This window comes from Canis lupus, chromosome 7, assembly GCF_048164855.1.
Source record: "Canis lupus baileyi chromosome 7, mCanLup2.hap1, whole genome shotgun sequence".
Lineage (NCBI taxonomy): Eukaryota > Metazoa > Chordata > Mammalia > Carnivora > Canidae > Canis > Canis lupus.
In genome coordinates, this window is record NC_132844.1 from 2798753 (window position 1) to 2823600 (window position 24848).

A 24848-nucleotide genomic window follows, 5' to 3' on the forward strand; every position below is an offset into this window, starting at 1 on the left:
TTGACAGGAGGAAGATCCAATTCTTAGCTCAAGGGGTTGTTGGCAGTGGTTATTTCATCCTTTGTGGGCTGTCACATTCCATTTCTTTGCTGGCTGTTGGTCATCCCTCGACTCCTTGCCATGTGGACCTTCTACACATGGCTGCTTGCTTCCTCAAACCAGGACCGAAGGGATAGTCTCCTAGGAAGAAGGACATCCCAATTTTATGAGAAGTAACCACAAACACGCGATCGCAAGCATCCCATCACCTTTGCTGTTTTCTACTGGTAGGACACAAGTCACAGGTCCCACCTATGGTCCAGGGCAGGGGCTGCACAAAGGTATGTAAACGCCATGGGGCAATGATCAAGAGAGGCACTTGAGGGCCTGTCCACCACAGTGACCACACAGAAAAATGCCAAGAAATACATAAAGGTCATTTTTCAAAGGAGGAGTGGGTAAGTGTAAATGCTGACCTTTATTTTGAGTGGAAAAGCATGCAATTTCTTCTCTCTTCATGATTTCCAACTTGAACTTCTCACGGAGACATACAGGTTAGTGATGGTAGCCTGAGTTCATGAATAGATACTGTCCAACTCCATGTGGGCAATTGGACACCCAGCGCCTCAGTATTTCTGGCCCTTCCTGTTAGGTCGCATGTTGTGCAGCCGTGGGATGTTGGGCTACATGGAGAGGAAGCGTTGTGAAGTGTTCAGGGAGAATCTGGTGCTTAGGAGAAAAAGACCTTTTGGGAAAGGATTCAGGACACGTGCATCTGAGCAGAGCGTGGTGGACATGAGGGCCACATTTGGGGGGAGAATAAAGAATGTATTACAGAAACTACAGCTGGGAAGTGGTGGAGCCGAGAGTCAAAACCAAGCAGTCTAATCCCAGAGCCTGCACTCTTAATCACGTAGGGCCTCCAGAGTACCCAGGTTCTCAGTGAGGGGGGGTCTTGGATGTCATTCAGTCCTACCTCATTGATACTGAGATGGGGATACGGAGGGGCCCACAGGGGCTAAGTGTCACCCCAAATCATGAAAAGAGTGAGTTGCCTGGCATAGCCAGTACCAAAACTTAAACCGCAAAGCACTGCTTTAAAACTTCTTTGGATTCTTATTTTTATAAAGGAGGGTCCTCAGAACAGCACTGAGCGTATCTTAAGGTTTCTGAAGAAGAGGTATCCCACATAGTTGAAAGGAAGTGGGTATCTGAAGAACTTCTCCGACCTCTTCTGCTTGGGAGATTAGGATATAAAGCAATGTAAGATATAAATTAGGATATAAAATAACTCTGTGAAAGCGATGTTTTAATAGTAACAGGACCGTGTCTCTGGGAAGAGGGGGTATATATATATAATTTCTCAGCCTTTTTTTGTCTTTATCCCTCCACCTCCTCCTTACAAATCTGATGTCAGGCTTTTGAAAGCAACATGGGATGAGGGTCAGGGGAGAAGCTTAAAAAATCAAATCAAGCATTCTTGTCTGCTAACTTCAAAGAAAAGCCAAGCATGGGAGACATTTGTGAAGATTCAGCAGGCTGGAGGCTTTGAGATATCTTATGACAATTCGCTTGGGTATGTCGCATTTTTAAGTGTTGGGAGCATCTAATGAGGCAAGAAGCAGCCTTGGGGGAGAATAGGCACTACCAGAATCTAATCACTCAGGAGGGTCAGGTATCTTAGTTAATAATCCAATCAGGTTGATAGATTTTTCTGAAAGCTCAGTGTGAAGTGTTTGTTATTCAAAACAATGATCTGATTATATGTTCATTGGTTTGAACCAATTAATCACCATCTCATTACTGCTCATTTTCACTAGATCAATAGGTTGAGAGGTTTGGTGGCAAAGACCAGATACAGAACAGGAGATGAAAGGCTTAGGGAGGGAACATGCATTTAAATGGCAGCGCAGGTGTTTGCTATGTAATCTTCCCGTCGGTCTGAATCAGTTTGTATTTACCCCCAGTTTATGCTCTAACCAATAACTCCAGTGGCCCCAGGCCCCTCACATGCGCACAATCTGAGGCCCAGAAAGGTAGGGTGGCTTGGCCATGGGTCCAGATGGCTGCAAAGCCAGTACTGGTAGCCCAGGTCTTTCACAGTTTGCCCACCGAGTCAAGGCTCTTCCCAATGCAGTTCATGTAATTGACTTCACAAATGCAGAAAAGAAGTAAAAATGAGATGATTTCTGTCCTGAGAGGAGGAATGGACTTCAGTGAATGATGTCTCACTCCCATCCAGGCGTTGATCTTTAGCAACTCTTCTAGAATTTAAGAGGCTGACTGGATACTCTGAGACTTAATTACTGACTAAAATTTGTCTAGAAATCCTTAGATGATAGGTAGGTACTGCATAAAACTAAAAGGTTCTTATTCCAGAGTAGCTGCCCGGAGCGGGGTATGTGTTTGGATTGGACGTGGATCACCTGGCAGCCAGGTTATTTTGGGAGATTGTGCCTACCTGTTGGAAAAGCAAGAACAGAGAGGGCAGCCCTGGCACTCCGTCTTCTTAGAACAAGCCCCAGGGGGAAAGCCTGACCCAAAGTTCCCTCCCTTTAATTATATATAAGTCAGTTTTTCTTTTCTTGCTTTCTTTCCTCCCTCCCTCTCTCCTCCCTCCCTTCCTTTCTTTTCTTTCTTCTTTAATTCTTTTTTTTTTTTTTTTGCCTTGTATTAAATGTCTTTATGTTTCCAGGTTATAACAGCATATCTGATGTCAGCATCTTAGAGTAAAGAAGATGTTCACATAGATGATTCCCTTTGAGAATCTCAAAGTCTGTAAGGTGTGCAGGTAAGCATCCCCACCCTCTTCATACGTCTAAGTACAGACAAGTATTGGAAATACATTGTCAGAAAAATGAAATTCCTTTCCAGAACAAGGCTGCTTCCCTAACTAAAGTTCAGCCCTGAGCAGAGGTGATGTTGATGTCATCCTTCCTAGGGCATGCTAGGGCATCACCACTGAGTGGGAGGTTGGCAGCTCCGGGAGGATTACTGAGAATTCAGGTTATCCTGGTCATAAATGCCAGGAAGTTGCATTTCTCCCTTTTTGTTTTATCACGGTGTGTTTTATGGAAGACTTGCCTCATTCCTCTGGGCCTCAGGTCCACGTCTTAGCTCATCTAGGTGACTCTGTGCACTGGAGCAGAGAGAAAAAGTCACCAGGAGCTACTTCCCAGGGCTGCTGTGTGTGGTTGTGCAGGCTACATACCAGACAACTCTAGGGGCACCATTCACGTCAGCGAGGTTATAGATGTTCACGTTTATAATATTGTTACAACAGGGCTGAAGCAAAACGTTGAAGAAGGAACACTTTTTCTAATATATACCAAAGCTTGAAGCAAGTAGGGACTGAATCAGAACAAAATTATGAAAAAAAAAAAAAAAAAAGCTGAGAATTAAGCCCCAAAGAAGAGTTATTAGGATTCCTATTTCATAGTCAATTCATTTAGAAGGCAATGAGAATATAATCCAATTCATATTTGAGCACAAGAAGACAGTAAACGCTGCCATATTATATGTGTCCCGTTAGACAACACTGCGAATACCCAAATTTCAGGTATCACAGTTAATTTTCAAAAAAAATTTAGAATTAATTAGAAAATAAGTCTACATAGTTTCAAGTATCAAGCAATTTAGGAAAAGAGGAATTCTTTCCTGCTTAAATCTCACAGGTGACGTAGGGGCCTCGTTCTGCATTTCCTAGGTCATTGGAAGATATTTCCATTTTTTCCCCATTTCTGTAATTCCATTAAGAGCAACTTCTCTCATGTCCAATACTTCCTCAAATTAGATCACAGTGAAAATTAAGTCTGCTCATAATGGAGTAAGATTTTAAAATATTTTAGCTGGCTTGGGTGGGATTTGATTGAACTGAACTTGACTAATAGGAGTTTGGAGTCAAAATAGAGTGTGAAGTTATAAACAGTAAAGCAAGGAGGGCCCAGAGATACCAAGAATGAGGGTATCAAGAGAGATGAAATGATGAGCTGTGTATGTTGAATTCAACAATAAATAAATGCAGCAAAAAAGCAGCTATCAACGATTTTTTTTCTCCAAAATTCTATAAAATTCCCATTTTATTTTATTTTATTTTTTAGTTGTTATATAGTTGGCATCCAATGTTACATTAGTTTCAGGTGTGCAATGTAGTTATTCAACAATTCTATGTATTATGCGATGGTCACCATAAGTGTAGTTACCATCTGTCACCATCTAACACTATTACAATGTTATTAACTCTAGTCCCTCTGCTGTACTTCTCATCCCTGTGACTTACTCATTTTATAACTGGAATTTTTTACTGCCCAAATCCCTTCAGCTCTAAGTGGAAGTTTGTATCTCTTAAATCTTTTTTTTTTTTAATATTTTGTTTATTTATTCATGAGAGACACAGAGAGAGAGAGGCAGAGACACAGGCAGAGGGAGAAGCGGGCTCCATGCAGGGACCCTGACGTGGGACTCGATCCTGGGACCCCGGGGTTACATCCTGGGCCAAAGGCAGATGCTCAACCACTGAGCCACCCAGAAACCCCCCCTCTTAAACCCTTTTACCTATTTTGCCCACCCTCACCAACCTCCACCCTTCTGGTAACTACCAGTTTGTTCTCTGTGTGTTTCTGTTCGTTTTTTAGATTCCACACACACTTGAAATTGTATGGTATTTGTCTTTCTCTGACTTATTTCACTTAGTATAATACCTTCAGTTCCATCCATGTTGTTCCATATGGCAAGATCTTATCATTTTTATGGTTGAGTAGTATTCCATTGCATATATACACCACATCTTCTTTATCCACTCACCTATCAGTGGACACTTGAGTGGCTTCCATATCTTGGCCACTGTAAATAATGTTGCAATAAGCATAGGGGTGCATATGTCTTTTTGAATTAGTGTTTTTGTTTTCTTTGGGTAAATACTCAGTAGTCGAATTACAGGATTATTATGGTTTTTCTATTTTTAAATTTTTGAGGAAGCTTCATACCATTTTCCACAGTGGTTGTACCAAATTATAGTCCCACCAACAGTGCAGGAAGGCTCCTTTTTCTCCACATCTTCACTAATTTGTTATTTGTTGTCTTTTTGATACTAGTCACTCTGACAGGTGTGAGGTGGTATCTCACTGGTGGTTTGTTTCCCTGATGATTAGTGATATTGAGTGTCTTTTCCTATGTCTGTTTGCCATCTGTATGTCTTTAGAAAAATGTCTATTCAGGTCCTTTATCAGGAAAATAGGTAAAAGTGTAAAATAGGTAAAAGGGTTTTTTTGGTGCTGAACTGTAGAAATTCTTTATATATTTTGGATATTAACCCCTTATCGAATATATCATTCGCAAATACTTTCTCCCATTTGGCGGGTTGCTTTTTTGTTTTGTTGATGGTTTCTTTGCTGTGCAAATAAAATTCCCATTTTCTGATTATATTTGCAATTGATTCCTTACATCATGTGCAAAGGATCACAGGTATTTCTCTAAAGACTGAAATCTCTCTACATATTTACAAAAAAAAAAAAAAAAAAAAAAAAAAAAGGCTTCACTTCCTCAGTTACTCAAGATGAAACCTCTTCACGATGTCCCTCAAGTCAAATGTACTATCTTTTCCGTCTCAGGCTTGATGATGTTCTAACACCTCCAATTTCCTTCTCACCTTAGAGGCTCCTCATTTCATAGTTACTCTGTTCTTTTCATCATCCTCACATGTCTTCTTCCTTCATTTACATTTTCCTGGACTCCCCTAATTTCCCATCTTGTGTTCTATCTACATGCCTGCATTTTTCGCATGTCCTCCTCGAGCATCGTTATCCATGCTGACAGTTCTCCAGGTTAATTTTCTGATCTCTTTCCCCATCCCCATGTTGCTGGACTCATCGTTGTATTGTTTCACTTGCCTGTCTGGCAATCAGCATACTGTCCATCCTGTATGTCTTCCTCTCAGGTGTTTCCTAAGCCCACTCTTGGCATATTTTCATTCTACACCCACATGGCCTTGAGCTTGCTGCCTCCAGAAACCTCCTTGCCAATTTCCCTGCCTTTAGTCTGTTTTCATCTGATCAGCTGCATTCACACCAAAAATATCATTTTCTTTATCTTACATGATCTCTTTTGCAGTAGTTTCTAGTGACCTGTCACATCAAATTTGTCAAGCTTGTCAAGAGATTCTGGTCTTTCTATTGCCTTCTTCCTTCAAATCTCATTATGCTCTGCAACTTGTAAGGAGTTAAATATCCTGGCTTGCCCAAGATAGTCCTGGTTTATGCCTGCTGCCCCAGAGCAATTGTTAATTGTGCCCTCTTACTCTCAAACGTGTCCTTTTTGGATATTAAATTATAGGCTCATTATATCTGTATGGGACTTGGGTCAGGACTATGCATGTCATACGAATTTACTTTGCAATTCTGTGTATTTGAGTTGCCCTCGTGCTTGTAAGTAATAATATATCGCATCTTTTTTTTTTCTCATGCTCTTTTTATCATGATTCTCACATTTATTAAGCCGTGCTCAAGATCGCATGTGGTCGCTCTCTCTTCTAGTCACCAGATTCTCTCCAGAAATCCTAGTATATTTCGTCTCCTGTAGCCCATTTCATTAAGGTTGGACCCCACACAACAGTGAGGACCTGGAAGTTTACATTCTCTTCTTATTAATGAACCAGGGTCCATTTTTTTAATTGGGGCTATAATCACTTCCGGTGTACAGCTCATTATTGAGTCACTACTTTTAGAGTTCTTACAAAATGAAAAATTGTGAATAGAAATAAGTAGAAATCAAAATAAAAAAAAGATTTTTATCTTAATACACATGATTTCATGACATACATATTCAGAATCCATTTTTGACACGTCTTAATCAACTTGTATTGTTACCTGGTATATTTCTGTGTGAAATGACATAGATCTGAACTCTTTTATTTCATATTTTCTGGAAAAGAGTCCTGTACCTGTTATAGTTGAATAGTATCCCACCTATAAATAATTATCAAACAAAACTGTATTTTTGCCATTTCTAATAAATGCAGGAAATTGGACTTTGTCCTTATGCAAAACATCGAGACTTTAGCACCTTTAGTTTTGCACATTGGTTGAAGGTCAAACATGATGGGGAAGTGCTCTTACTTCCCTCCTGGGTTCCTGCCTTTATAAAATAGCAAGGTTGCCAAGTATTCAGTTAGGATCATACAGATTTGTCATTATCTACAAAGTGTTTCAGTGGAATTCAGAACAAATGTTAGTCAGCATTAAGGAGGGACAGATGACTAAAATCTACAATTTCTGTCTCTTTTCTTGTTCCTAAAGGAATTCTGCTGGGCCTTATCAGTGTTGCTGGGAGAAAACAGCTGAGGATTGAACACAGTGAACTCATTTCCTCACATCCTTTAATAAGCAGTAGTTGGTGAAAAGGAATGTAAACATTCTTATGGTAAAAGGAGTTCAAAAAGAAGCCCTAAATCCTTAAAATTAATAAACGAATAAACCAAAACATAAAACTGCACAGCTATTTGCATGGCTGATAAGAAGAAGGAAAAGAATTTCAGATATCTTTTTGAAGAAAGGAACAGTAAAACAAGTATATTGAATGCTATACAATAAAAAAAAAAAAAAAAGAAAAAAGAAAAACATAGAAGGCACCAAATGAGGGTAAACATAAGCTTCTTTTGACAGATAATGCCTTTAAGACAGATGGGTCAAGTTGTTGACTTCCTTGACTTCCTGATCCATTGCCCAGAACTTCTGATTTTTTCCTTTTTTTTTTTTTTTTTTTTTTTTTAACTTATCTGGTACTTTTCATCTTTCCCTGTTCGTCAGGGCATTTCAGAAAGCTTTATTTTCTGAGTTACTTATTCCCCATCCGCTGCAGTCATGGTTACATGTTTTTCAGTTACTAGCACTCACACGGAGCCCTCAGCAGCTCACTTCTTCCTTTTTTTTTTTTTTTTTTTTTAAAGATTTATTTATTTATGATAGACATAGAGAGAGAGAGGCAGAGACACAGGAGGAGGGAGAAGCAGGTTCCATGCCGGGAGCCCGACGCGGGACTCGATCCCGGGACTCCAGGATTGCGGCCTGGGCCAAAGGCAGACGCTAAACCGCTGAGCCACCCAGGGATCCCCTCTTCCTTTCTTTTTATCCTTTTTCTATTATCTAATGTAATCTTTTATTTTACTAAGAAGACACAGCTGATGAGCTGTCAATATTAAGTGCTTCAGGTTGTTTTCTGGTAGTGATGACGGGTCTCTGTGACCCACTCATATTTTCCCCCTCTGCGCCCTGGCAACTAAGGGCATTCATTGAAGTGAATTTTTTTCAGGGTTAGGGGTATAGTCTTGGGTCATGGAACAGAACTGTGGTTCTTAAAGTTTGCTGCATACCACAATCATGTGAGGAACCTTAATAAAAATCTTGATAGCTAGATCATACTACTAATCTATTAAATCCAAATTTCTGGGCAAGGGACCCAGAATCAGGTTTATTATTGTTGTTGTTGTTTTAACCTATGTTCATGAGGGATATGGGTCTATACTTTTGTTTCCTTAAAATGCCTTTCCCTTTGAAAACAGCTTTATTGGGATCCCTGGGTGGCGCAGTGGTTTAGCGCCTGCCTCTGGCCCAGGGCACGATCCTGGAGACCCGGGATCGAATCCCACGTCGGGCTCCTGGTGCATGGAGCCTGCTTCTCCCTCTGCCTGTGTTTCTGCCTCTCTCTCTCTCTCTGTGTGTGACTATCATAAATAAATAAAAAATTAAAAAAAAAAAGAAAACAGCTTTATTGACGTATGATTAATATATAATAAGTTTTGATGTATGTATACACCTGTGACATCATTACCACAACCAAGAATGAATATATCCGTGTTTCCCTGTGTCTCTTTGTGAACTCTTTCTTCTGTTCCCCCCTCCCCCTCACCAACTTCAGGCAACCTCCAACCTGCTTTCTGTCTCTATAGTTTAGTCTGCATTTGCTATAATTATATGTAAATAGAATTGTACAGTATGTACTGTTTGTTCTGGTGTCTTTTACCAGAAAGAGGTTAGATATATCAATGACTCATTTAATAAAAAATGTTAAGAACTTATTATTATTATTTTATTTATTTATTTTTTTGCTAGTAGTATTCTACTGTATGGAAAAACCAGAACTGGCCTATTGGTTCCTTTATTGATAGACATTTGATTTGAATTGTAGCTATTATAAGTAAAGCCACTGTGAGCACTCATGTCCAAGTCTTTGTATAGGCGTACGCTTCCATTTTTCTTGCCTACATATCTAAGAGTACACATGGTAAATGTATATTTAAGTTCTAAACATCTGACAAACTATTTCTTTTTTTTTTTTTTTGACAAACTATTTCTAAAGCAACTGTATACCATTTTGTATTTTTATCAGCAGTGTAATAGAATTCTAGTTCCTTCACATTTTTGCCAACACATGATACAACCGCTTTTTAGATTTTTAGTCATTTCTAATGGATTTGTAGTCATGTCTCATTGTGGCTTTAACTTGTACTTACCTAATGACTAATGATGTTGAGAGTATTTTCATCTGCTTATTTGCTAATCATATATATTCTTTGGTGGAGTGTTTGTTCAACTTTTTAAAATTGGGTCATTTGTCCTTTTATTATTCAGTAGTAAGGGTTTTTTAAGATATTATAGATAAAAGTCCACTCTGTGAACTTGCCTTTTCATTTTCTTAACAGTATCTTTTGAAGAGCAGAATTTGTGATTTTGGTTAAGTAAATTTATTGACTTCTCCTTTTGCAGTTTATGCTTTTGACAAACACCAGGTCGCTAAGATTTTCCTTGAAATTTCTAGAAGTTGTATGGTTTTTGCTTTTATAGTTAGGTCTGTGATCCTTATAAATTAGGTATGAGAAAAGATCAAGACTTATTTGTATTTTTCCATATAAATATCTAATTGTTCCAGGGCTACTTGCCAAAAAGATTATCCTTCTCCCCATTAAATTATCTTGGCAAGTTGTTGAAAATAAATTGATTACAGCCATTCTTTATTTTATTGTACTTTGCTTTATCATGCTTTGCAGATATTGTGTTTTTTACAAATTGAAGTTCACTGGCAACCCTGTGGCAAATAAGTCTTTGGCACTATTTTTCTAGTACTAGTTTTGCTCACTTCATGTCTTTGTGTCACATTTTGGTAATTCTCATAACATTTCAAACATTTTCATGTATATTTGGTATGGTGATCTGTGATCAGTGATTATGACTCACTGAAAGCTCCAGTGATGGTTAGCATGTTTGAGCAATAACGTACTCTTAAATTACAGTATGTACATTGTTTTTTTTAGGCATAATGTTATTACATACTGAAAAGACTGTGGTATATAGTGTAAACAACTTTTATATGCATTGGGAAACCAAAAAATTCATTTAACTCCCTTTATTGTGATATTTGCTTTATTGCGGTGGTCTGGAACCTAACCTGCAAAATCTCAGAGGTATGCCTGTATACACATGTGGGCCTGTTTCTGGAGTCTATTCTGTTGCATTGCTCTTTTGCCTATTTTTACACCAATGTCACACAGTCTTGACTCTTGTAGCTTTACTAGCTTTACAAGTCTTAATCGGAGAGCGCTAGTTCTCGATCTCTTTTTCAAAATTTTTTGGCTATTTTGGGTCCTTTCAATTTCCATATAATTTTAAATGGTGAACAAGCTGGTTGATCATATCAACAACACATACATTGAAGAGACAAAGACCATTATATTAGCAGACAGACTAGGGGAAGCACATCATGAGCCAAGTTCAAAGATCACCTAGTGGTGGTTTTCAATCCTGAGTACAAATTAGAATCACCTGGGAGCTTACAAGAATTTGATCCATATGTTCATACTAACATAATTAAATAAATGAATAGCTAAACAAATGGGAGAAGAAGGGATAGTATTTCCGTACAGATGAATTTAATAACTGTGGAAGAAACAAGGGAAATAGAAAACTGCCACTAGAACACCATAGTAAGAATTGTTGCAGGCAAGATCCATGGATATGTGTTAAATTTAGTTTCAACGTCCGAGGAAAAAAAATCGAGGAGAAAGAGAATATTTGCATAGTCTCAAATTATTTTCCCCAGGAATTTCATTAATTACATTGGTGAAACTAGTAGCATTGCAGTGGTGAAGCCCAGCAGATACAACCTCAACCAAGTGATCAAGATTAGCATCACCAGAAATAAGATATATTGACATAAAGTAGCAACTGACATGTTCTGAGAAGAGCACACCTCTTCTGTGGGATTCTGGCAAAAATGAAAAGCCTCAACCTCATAATCAGCAAATGAAATGCTCCCAAATTGGGGAGCATTCTACAAATCCACTGATCAATACTCTTCTAAATTGGTAAGGTCATGAAAGACCAGGAAAGAATGGGAAATGTCTCAGATTGAAGGAGACTAAGGAGACATGACAACTAAATGCCATGTAGGATCTTGGATTGGATCCTGAGACAGAAAAAGCACATTCCTGCAAAACTGGTAAAATTCAAATACCCTCTCTAGTTCAGTTAAGAGTTTTGAACCGACGTTAATTTGTTAGTTTTGAGAGTTGTAATCTGGTTTTATAAGATGTTAACATTAAAGGAAGTTGGGTGAAAAGCATATAGAAGCTCTCTGTTCTATTTTTTTTCAACTTTTCTGTAAGTCTAAATTTATCTCAAGATAAAACATTGAAGAGATGCTTTTAAAAATATGGATGTCTGAGCCTCATCACAGACCAATTCAATTAGGATTTCTGAGGTTAGGAGTGGAACTTTTTAAGATCTTCACTGTGACCCAGGATTGAGACCCACTGATTTAAGTTACCAAAACAGTAGTCCCTGGAAGGTATGGAAACCCATGGTATTAGACATTCTTTTACAGAAGCAATATGTACTTACACATTTTTTAAAAAAGCTTCAGCAACAATGCCTTTATGAGACAAAGAAAAAAAAAATACAATAATTCAATGTTTGTTGAGCATCTTCTATGTTGTAGCCATTGGGGATGAAATGATGGCTGAAACCTCCACCCTTGCCATGGAGTATGTAGACAAGTAAACAATTAACTGGGCAACCTGTTGGATTTGAGCCTGTATAGCACAAGTGGGACAGGAAAGATGGGCAGGTGACTCCTACTGGGACAAGTGAGTTTTAGAAATGCTTCAGCTCTCAGAAGTTTTACTGGAAAGATGGTGAATTCATTCACCTTACCCGGAGCTACCCAGTGCTTTTGGTCTGCCTGGGAAGAGGATAACGCCAAGCATAACTCCAGAGTCATGAAAAAACAACAACGTTTAAGGACCTTTTGCATTGCAAAAGGAATAGTGATGCTTATAAATGACCTGGGCGTTGTCAGGGGTCTTGAGATTCATTATTTTGCGGTTAAAAGAACGGGTCGCTTTTTTCAAAAATAAGTGCATGGGGTCAAAATGCTATCAAACCATGGCTTCAAACCAAATTCATCAGAGACTTCTCAGTCTCAGTGAAACAATGTCAAACCCATTTAAAAATGTTTAAATTCCGTCCATACCATCCAGGTGAAAATAGACAAAATATCTTTCAACCCCCACCCCACAACAACCATAAAATTTTTAATCTAAATAATTAAATCCTGTATTTTCAGATGCTTTACATTTCAGCCAGGATTTTTAAAGGGTAAGGTAATTTTTCACAAAAGAAAATGAAGTTTTCTTTTGTGTGTGTGGGGAGGTGGACAGGGTGGGGGAAGGATTGTTGTTACAATAGATGAACTGAAATGTGGTGGTTTCAAAACGTGTCCTTAAATTTTTTTTTTAAGATTTTATTTATTTATTTATGAGAGACACAGAGAGAGGCAGAGACACGGGCAGGGGGAGAAGTAGGGAGCCCGATGCAGGACTTGATCCCAGGACCCTGGGGTTATGACCTGAGCCAAAGGCAGATACTCAGCCTCTGAGCCACCCGGGTGCCCCACATGTCCTCAAATTCTATGATGTTGTTTCCATGGAGAGCAGGGGTCCGTGTGCTTTCCTATGGAATCCGAACTAAGCAACTAAAAAAAAAAAAAAAAAAAAAGGAAGGGAAAGAAGAAATGTATATGAAACCATTCATTCATTCATTCATGCATTTCCCAAACAATTTATGAATTTGAGGCTTACACACAGTCCACAGCCTCGGCTTCCTGTGCAGACCAGTTTCTGATGCAATCCTATTCCCTATTCTCCATTCTACATGCACTTATCGCAAAGCGGTCACTGCTGAGTTGTACTGTTGGAGGTTCACAGGGGAGGACGCGCTCCGAGGGGCACCCGCTGCTAGGGAGGACATGTGTCTCAGGGGGCTGGAGTGTCAGGCCTCAGGTTTTCTGGCTCCAGCCACCTGTTTCAACTGAGCTAAAATAGCCTGGAACGTAGAGATTCTGCAAGGAGTCATGAGGAAAGAAGAAAAAGCATATGCATTTAGAAAACTCAGTCTTACAGGGAGAAAAAGTGTGAAGGCTCCATGTAGGGGCCGTCGTGAGAGCAATCTGCAAATGATTCAGGATGTCTTCGTGGAGAATTTTATGCTCCTGGAGCCTGCGGCCCAGGCCCCTTGGCCAGTCGGGCGCTGCCCGCAGTGGCCGGTGAATGCAGCCAGCAGGTCTTCTGTCCACGCGTGTCCGTGACCGCAAGGGTCCAGGCTGCCGTCCCTGATGCACTGCAGTCCCGGCGGTGGCTGGGAAAGGTGCACTCTGGCCTTTGCTGTCTTCCCCCCTCCTTTTACTCTAGCTCAACTAAACAGGAAAAAGTACATTAAAAATGGGGTGATTTGGGAAGATGGAAGGCCGATCGTTTATCTGAGAAAGAAAAAAAATTAAGGTGTGAGCTAACATGATCAACATGATTTTTGACTACCTTGTAAGTGTTCTGAGGAGACTATGGGTAGTGTGTATTATCAGGTATCCCAAACTTTGGGTTTTGGGAGATGATATTTCAATTATTTTGTCTTTTATTTTACGTAAATGATTTATTGGATGAGCTAGACCCGAGAGCATCTATAAATCATGAAAAACTTCTTCCCTCCAATATATCTTTTTTTAAAAAATATTTTATTTATTTATTCATGAGAGACCCAGAGAGAGAGGCAGAAACACAGGCAGAGGGAGAAGCAGACTCCATGCAAGGAGCAGGATGCGGGACTCGATCCTGGGACACCGGGCTCAGGCCCTGGGCTGAGGGTAGACGCTCTACTGCTGAGCCACTCGGGCACCCGGCCCCTCCCCGCCCCCCAACATCTTTTATATTTTCCATCCCAGGACCAGAGATCCCATTGCTTTTGCAGTTACTTTTAGGTATTACAATAGTATTTTTTCCCCTAGCTATAAAAATATTTAATTAAAATTAAAAACAAAATCGAGGTAGTTCTCAGTTCAAAGGCATATACTGCTTCTCTGCAACTGAGGCCTAAGCCAGGCATGGCTTCTGCTCCCAGGCATCAGAGGAAAAGCAACAATGAAGGGCCCCTACTTGGCTGTTGTGCACCACTCAGCTGTCAGCTTTCTTTGGGGCCCGTGCCGGAGGCTGACTCCTTGGCCATGTGTGTTGGTGGGTTCTCTAGGGAGGCCCCCTGGGCACGTCCACACTGCCATTTCCCGACACAAGTGAGCATGCCTCTAGTTCACGTCTCAGAACCCTCTTCGCCTCTCACCGCAGATGCTGACTCCTGGGGTTCCCTCCACCTGGCTGGCAATCCCCTCTTTGGGATCCTTTCAAGCTGCCTAGAGTCTATCTACCTTCTGCAACTTTCGCTTGACCTCAAGGAAAACTCTGGAGGTGCAGGTCACCCCTACTGCTGTTGTCTGGCCTCACCCTTTCTCATAGTGGTCAGCCAGCCCCCCACCCTGACATCTTGGTGGAGAGGCGGCCTCAGCGTCCGTCTTTATGCCTCGCACCCAACTCCTGGAGACACTTCACAGCTCTCTAAAGGGACAGGCACCCAAGGGTCTGCAGCTCAGCAGATAGTACCTGGAGGCTGAGGTGCCAGATGCATCTTGGAGAAGATGATGCCAAACCCTAAGAGAGCTTCCCTCAAGGCCGCTCCCTTAGTGCGAGGGGTGTGTGGGAGAGGAAGCCTCCCAGGAGGAGGCGAGGGAAAACATCAACTGCTCCCCATTCCTACTAATGCCTTCTAAGAAAAATCTCCTCTAGTGCATCTTCAGCTCCTTCAGGCTGGTGTTGGCTGACAGACTTGGTGGTTGAAGAAACCAGTTTAGCTACTTAGTGAGTTCTGCGGGGACGTGTCTAGAACATCTTTTTATAGTGGGAAACGGAATGGTAGTGAACTTGATTCTCGGATTTAAAGATTTTAGATTTGAAGCCAAACCTCAGAAACAACAGAAGAAGCTTCATTCCATACTTTGTTACATATTCTGGGTCTTAGACATCATTAAATAGCAACAAATAGCAAACAGTCTGTTTCGAGAGTTCCCCATTTTTAGTTTTGAAATGATTTTTATATAATTAATGCCTATAAGACTCTATACTTCCTTTTCTATGATCCTTTCGCTGTTGAATCCTATGAGACTCTTATTTAGTTTATTTCCACAAAAATATAGCCCCTTCCCTTCCTTGCCTTAAATTTTTTTTGTTTTTTTCTTAATTTCCTTCTATCCCACCCTCCTTCCTCTCTTCCTCCTGTTTCTCCCCTGATCTGTTTCCCATCTCTTTTTTCTCCATTCTTTTTTGACCTGGTATCTTCTCTCAGTGACAGCTGAGGTATTTTACAGTGAGCTAGGATGTGAATTATAAGTAGTTGAGAAAAGAAAAAGCAAGCTAGAGAGGGGGATAGCATGGAGTTGAGAAGAAACCATGTATAAAAACATAGTCCTTTTGTACACGGTTGGTACAAAAGGACTATGAATCCGGTGCTAATTGGCACCCTAGCAGCCAGGAAGAAAGAGGAAGCTGCTTGACCACTTACCCAGCGTACAGCATCCATGGCACGGAGAGACTAATTGGGCAGGAAAAACTGAACTATTGCTTGTATTAAGGACAGGCAGGAATTTCTCCCCAGAGCACAACGGTACAAAGAGCAAATGCAACAAACTACCTCCTGGTAGACGGAAGGATGGGCCTTGTGGGGCTGTCTCATAGGGCAAGCCTCGAAGGGAGCGGATGGCATCTGGCCAAAGCTCCTTTCTGTCACGACAAGTTGGTGAGCCCAGGTCCCTGCTCCGCCTCTTCCTATCGGCTGCATAGACAAGAGTGTGACTCAAAAGGCTCAGGAGAGGAAATGAGAGCAGACAGGCCGGGGCATCCTGGTTGGACCATGGACGAACGCCCAGCTCCTCACCTCCATGAACCATAAGCCAACCAGGCATCCGAGTCCACCCAGAGAGGGAGAAAGTAGGTCTATACATACAGTTACTTGAGTCCCAGAGAACGTAAGTGGTGGCACTACGTTGTTACGTGCAGTCTTTACTCGGGACCAGCCCACCAGGCAGTAAACGATGCCCAGAGCAGACTTGGACCCTCCTAAGACATGGAAAGGTCCGGTCCGGCCCAGAGCACGTCACTTAACGTTTAAGTCTGAACCTGGAAATGGTAGGAAATATAAAACCACTGTTGCCCTACTTTTGAGTTCAAAGAATGTACTTTTAATTCAGTCACATCAAGAAGCCTTTCCAAGAAATAATAATGTTATGTTTTCTATGGCAACCATTGGACCAGAATTTCTAAAATGTCTTAGGTGTTTTGTTAATTTTTAAAACTCTTCAAGATGTTTCATTCCCAGAGCCTCAGATTCCTAAGAGCAGCCTCTGAATCTGACATTACATCTATGGTCTCTGTTTCTTAGTCTTTTTTTTTTTTTTTCTTAACGATTTTATTTATTTATTCATGAGAGACATAGAGAGAGAGGCTCCTGCGGGAACCCGATGCAGGACTCAATCCTGGGACCCCGGGGTCATGCCCTGAGCTGAAGGCAGACGCTCAACCACTAAGCCACCCAGGTGGCCCTGTTTCTCAGTCTGGATTGGAAAAGAGATTCTGACCTCGGCAGTGTTTTTCAAAACATCCGTGGCAAGTACCAGGGTATTTCCCCCTCGCCCTGTCTGTCATGGGCTCATAATTCTATAAAGTCTACTGAACATGAATGACTAGAGAAACGACCATGTAGTTGGATACAGTGGTAATGTCAAATTGTTAGAAAAAAAAAATGGTGCACCTGGGTGGCTTAGTTAGTTAAGCGCCCAACTCATCGTATGGGCTCAGGTCGTGATCTCAGGGTGGTGGGATGGAGCCCCACCTTGGGCTCCCCACTCAGTGGGAGTCTGCTTGAGATTCCCTCTCCCTCTCCCTCGGCCCCTCCCCCTGCTCACACATGCACACACTCTCTCAAAATAGATCAATAAAATCTTAAAAAAAAACTTTTCCAGATGCTTATTCTCAGTTTCTGTATTTGTCTTGCTGAGGATTAATGTTTGCCGATGGGCTTGAAGTACCTGGCCCATATACTGGAGGGGCATGGCTCCAAGGTGCCTGATACTGTTCAAAGTCAGATTCTGGCTGGTGTGTGATCAAGCCGAGATGCTGTTTGGCTTCATGTCTTCTGACGGTTTCAACTCAACCTTGCTGTCTATTTAGAAGGCATTATGCTGACCAGCACATAGGATGATGGGTGTAAGGCGGCCGGCTAGTGGGGCCTGCACTGGCTACATACTGCATGGGGTTCAGTGCAAAATGAACATATGGGGCTCCTTATTCAAAATTATGAAGAATTTCAAGACAGTGATAGCAGAGTATTAAACCAAGTGTGGAGCTCTTCTGAAGGCAGGGTCTACACAATGGCACAGGTCGCATGCGAAGGATGTTGTCCCCGAATGCAGTCCTCAAATTGCTGTCAGTGAACCGAGCACCTCAGCGAGATGCCAGGTGCCCGCATTGCAGTTGCTCTAAGAGGCAACTGATCCTGGTGTCTAACTGGGCCCATATGGCATCTAGATTTGTAGGTGCTATGGGGGATGGAGTAGCCCCTTAACACGTGCGCATGACCTAAAAACCCCAAAAAATATGATCCATAGTCCTTTTCGTCTTGCATTCCAGGAAAACCAGGTCTGCATCAGAGCCTCTTACTTATATAATTGCACCTTCTTGGCCCTTTCAAGGGCACTTACTCAAAACTGGCTTTTGGTTTTCTCTGGTTCCTGAATGCCGGGGCAACAGGGGTAAGTAAAAAAAAATGATCACCTCGGTGGCAAGTGCCAAAATTATTTTTAGGGAATGCACTGGTTTTCCTTTTTTTCTTTCTTTATGAACAAAGTTCCATGGGCCACCAGGATGTGAAAAAGGGGGCCCGGTTTCAGTCTGGAAGTGAAGACACAAGAAGAAAGGCTTTTTAAGCACACTGGCATTTACGATTCAATTTGGAGTTGGTTTAGTTGCTATAAGGCCGACTTGCTCCATCCGTCTTTTCAGACCTTTCATAAAGTCAGCTATCCACGTACAGGTCTTGAGTGATCATCTTTTCTTTCTTCTTTCCTTTTTTGTGGTCAGTCGAGTAGAGGGGGCATTGCGGAGCCCATGAGGTACAGCCCATGCAGGACGGGCGGTATTAAGTCAGCCAAGCTCCGTGGACCAGAACTCAGGCTCTAGAGCCAAGCCGCCTGGGCCCAACCCTCAAACCAACACTTCCCAGCGCTGGGCCCTTGGCAGCCTGTGACCTTCCCTGTGCTTTAGTTTCCTCTGATAATACTGATAACCCTCCCTACGCTTGTTGTGACTAGTAAATGAGTTCTAGTTCGTAAAACTCAGAGAAAAGTGCCCGGTTCAGAGCAAGTGGTATGTGTTAGCTGTTACTGTGAATCAGTGGCCTGCCTTCATTATATGAGGACCGTAACATAAATCTACTGGAAAGATACGGAGATCTTGACAGGGCATTGAGCCATGAGGATTTATATCCATCTGATCTGCATCTTAAGAGACCAGGTGACAGCTGTGGCCATTGTGCTTGTTCTAGTTCAGATTCTTCCTTGCTCTGTCCTTGTTGGGTCTCTAATGTCTTAGCACGGCCGTTTTGCGGAGGCCATTTGGAGAAGGCTGTTGTGCCGTGGGCTAAAACAAGTCATCGAACTTCCCCACTTTTTAAGTATACCGAAGGGATGGGGTCATCTTTCATTCCCAACATTCATCCTGTCTTCCTGAATCCGTCCTCCTTTGTTCCTTTATTACTCCTTCATCTGTGGAAAATACGCCATATGGGTCTCCACGGCGAGGCTGGGTGGCTTACTTTGTTTCCCTACACAGTTTATTTCTTCAGTGTCTCTTTACAACGTTTCCCTTAGCTGTGTGTCATCCACCCCCCACGTCCCCAGTAATCGAGTGCCTGTTTAAGAGCACTCTGCCGTTATTTACCTGTTCTCAGTATCGTGCACCATGAGGCTGGCTCACAACATCCTTTTGGCCCTGTGCACCTGTGAGGAGAGGCCATTATCTGTGGCTGTACTGGGCTAGACAGTGAAGAAAACAACCTGTGTGTAGGGCCTACCTCAGGGTTGAGAGTTCACTATCATTGCAACACGTACAAACACTTCCCCACAAAAGGAACTTAAGGGCGGTTAACAGAATCCCAGTTCAGTTGTGCCAACATGATTTTTAAATTATGCTCATGACCGTTTCAAAAAGCTGCATAAAGACAATGGTAGCAACGGCAGTGATAATAGCTAATATTTAGTAGGCACATGTATGCCAGGTGTTGCTTTCGATATTTTATATGTACTAAGTCATTAATCGCCGTAGCAGTCTTATAGGTATTGCTTTGCCATGTTCAGATGTTTGAACTCTTGATCCCTGCAGTTGGGTTCTGTGTTTGTGAATGACCCGCCTAGAGAATGTGGTGGTGCTATACTCTAAACCCCTGGTCCTCAGACTTTGGTTTGCATCAGAATCACTTGGAGGGCTTATTAAAAGACAAATTTTCTGGTTCAGTGGGTCTGGGTGGTGCCTAATAATCTACATTTCTTTTAAGTTCCCTGGTGATACTTTTGTTGCATTGGGCTGAGCCCAGTAATGGGAGGTTGTGATGTCATTCAAGACTAAGGCAGAAATCTATGGCTGTGGAATCATTTATGTAAATGAGTAAATTGTGAGGCCAGTGATAAATATATATATATATATATATATTTATATTTATATTTATATATCTATTTGTATTTATATATAGATCTATCATCTATCTATCTATCTATCTATCTATCTATCTATCTATCTATCTATCATCTATCTATCTATCATCTATCTATCTAGTTTAGTCCACTGGAATGAGAAAAACATCATTTACTTCTTTTTAAAACTTCAGAGTAAATTTATTTGTGTCATGCCAGTCTGCTTTAAAAACATATTTTTATTAGAGCAATTTTAACTTCATAGCAAAAGTGAGTGGAATGTGGAATGCACAGAGTTCCCATATACCTCTTTCCCCCAACTACTTATCATTATCGCCCACAGTCCATAGTTTATATTAAGGTTTACTCTTGATGCTGTGAATTTTGTAGGTTTTGACAAATACATAATGACATGTATCCCAGATCCTGCCTTCTTAAAAAAAACAAACTATTTTTTGCTACTATTCAATAATTAAATTTTCTCTGCCTTTATGGGATATGCCGTATTCTTCTCAAAGGTAAAATAATGTTCATTGTGCTGAAAGAATGCATCTGTTCCCCCCTTCCATCCTCACCCTCTCAAACAGACACACTCAAACACACGCTTTTTTTTTTTTTTTTTTTGAAAGTTAAGGAAGAAGGAGCAATAAAAAAAAAAATCTCATTGGCTAATTTAAGTTTTTAAATTTTTTTCAAAGTTAGGAAATTCCTGGTAAAAGGCGCTGTGCTTCAGATTTCAATGGCAAATCAGCCACGGGATTAAGTGGATTATTGTAGAAAGCTTTCTCAAAAAGAGAAAGAAAACCCACTCATTTAATTCTGAGTGAATGTGTCTGTGATTTCAGTGACCCTGACGGTACCAGTATGAAACAGCTACTACACAAATGGACGGTAACAGCTGTCCTCTGCCACCAGGGAAGACAGTGAGTGTCCGCGCAGTGCACAGCCCTGAAAGGCTTCTTGTCATTATGCAATCCCTGTATTGTAGGTGGTGGGGATGTCTTTTCGACAAAGCTTCTCTGCAGTGTATCAGCCATAGTTGAAAGGCCTTGTGTTATGGTGGAAAGAGCTCCGAGTTTTTCACTTCAGTCAAGTCTCGGTTTGAATCTTCACTTCAAAACATGGGCAGGTTTTTCGTTGTCTCAGAGATCACTGACGTGGTGAGAAATGACAAAACCTATCTTCTCAGGTGACCATGAAGCTTAGCAATGCACTAAAAAAATGCCAAGAAGTTGAGTACGATTGTGTACCATCATTTTGCCAACAGCTCTTTGTGAAAGCATTCAGCTTTCCACAAAGATAATTATTCGTGTGTTCACTTACAAATTCATCTGTTCACTCTTTCACTCATTTATTCATCTTTAGAGAGCACTTGTGTAAGTGTTCCCCATGAGGTCACTGGAGTATATCTACTGCTTCCTTCTTCATGATGACATGAAGCTATTCTCAGAGGTATCAACATAAAATATTGTAGATGGTTATAAAAATATAGGTATGACATGATATCTTACTTTTAAGTTTTAAGAGTTAGAGAGAGAGAAAAAAAAAGAGAGAGAGAGAGAAGGACCATCTCTAAATGTTACAGTGATTTTCTAGGAAAATGAAATTATACATATTTTACATTTTCTTCGTTGTGTTTATTTACGACTTCTAACACTTTTGACGATAAGTTTAGACGAATTGGGGATGAGGAAAAAGACGTCAATTTTTATTGAAAATTTTGAAAAGTGGCTAATTCTGATCATCGTTACTAACAATAATCATGACTTGGTTCCCTCTGTGTACAGAACTTTGAGTTATGTTGGGGGACAGAGGGAGAGACCAGAAACAGCATCTGTGCTCAAGTCTTTTAAAAAAAGTTATAAAGAGAGCTATTTCTCATATATTTATGAAATGGCAACAGAACCTGAATGTTATGTCCTGAATTGGTTGTATCATTATTTTTGTTGCTTGCCACATTTAAGTTGATTATTGATATCCCGCTATCTTAATCAATTCTTAAAAGGACAAAGGGTAAAGTTTAAAACTTAGAAATAAAGGACTATCAAAATTATGAGAAATGATAACAAACATCATGCATAGAAAAAAAAAAAAACAAATCCTCTTAAAAAAAAAACTTAGAAACGTTCCTGATATTCCAAAGTTAAATATTACATATATTTGCTCTCTTATGATAAGGAGTTTTACAAATTTAGTTTCATTTTATCCAGGTTACTGTGAACATCAGTGGGCTTGTCCCTTCTAAGAGTATTTACCCTCTTCCTGATGACGTCATTTACTGTGTGAGAGTGATTATGGGAAGAAAGCCAAACTAGATAGGAGATTAAATCACATCAGAGCTCTCTGCTATTACTAAGCCCGTGACCAACGGTGGGGATTGTCCTTTGTACAAAATATCTTGCCATTTCCTACCACATGTCAAATGTCAATTGCTCTGAGATCACAAGAATAACAACAACCAGGATTTAACAAGAACATTTTCTTAGGTATGAACCAATTCAGCAGCTGGAGTCACAGAGAATTTCAGAACATCGCAGTGTATCGAAGGACTGGGAATCCATGGCAGGGTTATAGATTCCGAGAGACACAATATTATAGTCGTGGTATTTACCAATAGCTGGGATATTTCTACCTATTCCTACTACTGGACGCCTGGATCTCTTGCTGGTGTTGCAAAGGCCTCAGCATTTATATATTTGTAGTTTGAGACCCAAGAAAGCCTGATAACAACTGATACTGTTTGTTTGTTTTTGTTTTTTTTTCCCCCAGCACGCAACCCAATTATACTTCAAGGTCTTATCCCAGCAAAAATAATTATTTCTTTTTCAAACTTGATTCAAATCCTTATCACAACCGTCCGGCCTAAAGTGGAAACAAAGTTTCATGAGGGATTATTTTTTTTTTTTTAAAGGAAAACAGAATGTGAAGAATACTATTTACTCCCTAATTCTCTATCATTGATGAATAATTGAGTATAAACAGTTTGATTCTTACCAACTTAAATGGTTTTATTGTGGATTTGATTAGTCAATTAGAAAAAAAAGGAAGAGGAAAATGTATTCCATTGAATGCAAATATGTTTGTGGTTGATAAGAGGCAGTTTCAGGTCAAATAGCCAGCAGTTCAGTTCACTAAACCTGTTCAGTTCATGGTGGTCAAAGGTGGGCGGTGTGGTGGACGTCCATGCACTTGGGCTCAGGGATGCAGCTGACAAGAGCTCAGCGATGGCTCTAACCCTGGGTACTGTAAAAGCTTGACGACCATTGACTACAATGCACTTCATCCCACACACATCTTGTGGGTTTTCTGAGTTAGGCACCACCCTTTTTTGCGTATACAAAACCACTGAGACACATCTCTATTTTTAAAGACCTGCCAGCACAGGGGTGGTGTTGGTGGGGGAGGTCAGATAGATGTCAATACCCCGGTAGAGGATACTGCCGTGAGTAAGGAGCACTACATTTCCTAGGGTGGTGGGGAGAGGATTTTGTTTTGTTTTGTTTCATTGTCTTTTTTTTTTTTTTTCCTTCTAGGAGGAAAGGATGCTGAGGCATACAGAGGTCATATAACCAGAAAGTGACAGACCTGGGATTTGAAGCCCATGTCCTTTCTGCGTACGATGCCAGCCTCTCTAAGGATAGGAAGGTCTTGCTCAGGCATTAGATGGAAGCGGTGGGACAGAGATAATTTCAAAGATTTTAAGAGATTTTAAGAGAGAAGATGGGGGACTGATTGAATGTTGAATGTGACTTGGGGGAATAAGGCTGGGTGACTCAGATGGAGCTCTGGCTTGGGCAACTAGGAAGATAGTGACACCATTTACCAAGCAAGGGAAACAGTGAGTAGGAAACACAGCAGGCCCATCTCAGTTTTAGATCTCTGTGCTGCTACTGCTTGTGAGTGTAGGTGATATTTGGAGCTCACAGGAGAGGAATGCGAACAGGCAAGTGTGTTTAGGAAGTCCTCAGCACGCACGTGTGTGAGGATGGCATTTCCCAGGGGGCACATGTAGGGAAAAAAGGGGGTTTGGGGACTCCTGGGTGGCTCAGCAGTTGAGCGTCTGCCTTTGGCTCAGGGCATGATCCCGGGATCCAGGATCAAGTCCCACATCGGGCTCCCTGCATAGAGCCTGCATATCTCTCTCTCTTAAAAAAAAAAAAAAAAAAAGTGGGGGGGTTTGAAGTTAAGATCCTGAGAAACACGAGAGTAGGAAGAGGAGAGTCAACCAAAGATGAGTTAGTGAAGAGATGATCTGCAAAGGGGACAGGGAACAAAAAGTGCACAATGGTAAAGTAGTAAGGGACACTGGTTTCAAGAAGGGTGACAAGTTGGTAACAAAAGCTAATAGTTGCACTTTGTATGCTAAGCGCTCTTCTAGACACTGTGTACAATTCTTATTTGACCCTCACAACTCCATCAGGTGGATGTCATTGTTACCTCCATTTTCTAGCTGTAGCTTAACAAGAGTCATGTGGTTAGAAGAGGGTAAAACTAGGATTTGAGCCCAGGTGGTCTGGCTCCTGAGCGCGTGCATTGCATTGCGCTATACCAAGAATTGGGCCTTTAGCGTTTCCACAGTAGCTGAAAAATGGGATGGTTTCTTTATCCTACTTTTTGCTTTCTATACTTATTTTCCCTTTCAAGGTTCATCTTGAAATTCTTTTAAGCTCCCTCTCCCCTGCTTTTTTTTTTTTCCATGAAAACTCCCATTTGAGTGATAGAGTGTCTTGGGGACTGCTCTGCTTTCATCATTCTCCTGGTAT